Genomic DNA, 1,749 nt, shown 5'->3' with positions numbered 1-1,749 from the left:
GGTTAGTTTAGGTTAGGTTAGGTTAGGTTAGGATAGGTTAGGTTAGGTTAGGTTAGGTTAGGTTAGTTTAGGATTAGATGTTACGTTAGATGTTAGATGTTAGATTAGATTAGATGTTAGGTTTGGTTAGGTTAGGTTAGGTTGGGTTAAGTTAGGTTAGGTTAGGTTAGGTGAGGTGAGGATAGGTTAGGTTAGGTTAGGTTAGGTTATGTTAGGTTAGATTAGGTTAGGTTAGGTTAGATGTTAGATGTTAGATTATATTAAATGGGAAGTTATATGTTCGATGTTAGACTAGATTAGACGTTAGGTTAGGTTAGGTTAGGTTAGGTTGTTAGGTTAGGTTAGGTTAGGTTAGGTTAGGTTAGGTTAGGTTAGATGTTAGATGTTAGATTAGATTAGATGTTAGGTTAGGTTAGGTTAGGTTAGGTTAGGATGAGATGTTAGGTTAGATGTTAGATGTTAGATTAGATTAGATGTTAGGTTAGGTTAGGTGAGGTGAGGTTAGGTTAGGTTAGGTTAGGTTAGGGTATGTTAGGTTAGGTTAGGTTAGATGTTAGATGTTAGATTATATTACATGGGAAGTTAGATGTTCGATGTTAGACTAGATTAGACGTTAGGTTAGGTTAGGTTAGGTTAGGTTAGGTTAAGTTAGGTTAGGTTAGGTTAGGTTAGGTTAGGTTAGGTTATGTTAGGTTAGGTTAGGTTAGCTTAGGTTAGTTTAGGTTACGTTAGGTTTGGTTAGGTTAGGTTACGTTAGGTTAGGCTAGGTTAGGTTAGGTTACGTGTTAGATGTTAGATTAGATTAGATGTTAAGTTAGATGTTAGATGTTAGAATAGATTAGATGTTAGGTTAGGTTAGGTTAGGTGAGGTGAGGTTAGGTTAGGTTAGGTTAGGTTAGGTTATATTAGGTTAGGTTAGGTTAGGTTAGGTTAGGTTAGATGTTAGATGTTAGATTATAATAAATGGGAAGTTAGATGTTCGATGTTAGACTAGATTAGACGTTAGGTTAGGTTAGGTTAGGTTAGGTTAGGTTAGGTTAGGTTAGGTTAGGCTAGGTTAGTTTAGGATTAGCTGTTACGTTAGATGTTAGATGTTAGATTAGATTAGATGTTAGGTTAGGTTACGTTAGGTTAGGTTGGGTTAAGTTAGGTTAGGTTAGGTTAGGTTAGGTTAGATGTTAGATGTTAGATTCTAATAAATGGGAAGTTAGATGTTCGATGTTAGACTAGATTAGACGTTAGGTTAGGTTAGGTTAGGTTAGGTTGTTAGGTTAGGTTAGGTTAGGTTAGGTTAGGTTAGGATGATATGTTAGGTTAGATGTTAGATGTTAGATTAGATTAGATGTTTGGTTAGGTTAGGTGAGGTGAGGTTAGGTTAGGTTAGGTTAGGTTAGGGTATGTTAGGTTAGGTTAGGTTAGGTTAGGTTAGGTTAGATGTTAGATTGTGTTAGATGGGAAGTTAGATGTTCGATTAAAACTCTTGCTTGGGCTAGTTGGTTCATGCTTGAAGTAGGTAAAGGCAAGGCGCAGAAGACCAGGACTTAGGAAGAACACAAACGACAAGACGGGCGCCCGTCTTGTCGTTTGTGTTCTTCCTAAGTCCTGGTCTTCTGCGCCTTGCCTTTACCTACTTCAAGATGTTCGATGTTAGTCTAGATTAGACGTTAGGTTAGGTTAGGATAGGTTAGGTTAGGTTAGGTTAGCTTAGGTTAGTTTAGGTTAGGTTAGGTTGTTAGGTTAGGTTAGGTT

Source organism: Dermacentor andersoni, unplaced genomic scaffold (assembly GCF_023375885.2).
Source record: "Dermacentor andersoni unplaced genomic scaffold, qqDerAnde1_hic_scaffold ctg00000051.1, whole genome shotgun sequence".
Classification (NCBI taxonomy): domain Eukaryota; kingdom Metazoa; phylum Arthropoda; class Arachnida; order Ixodida; family Ixodidae; genus Dermacentor; species Dermacentor andersoni.
This window is presented reverse-complemented; position numbering follows the sequence as displayed.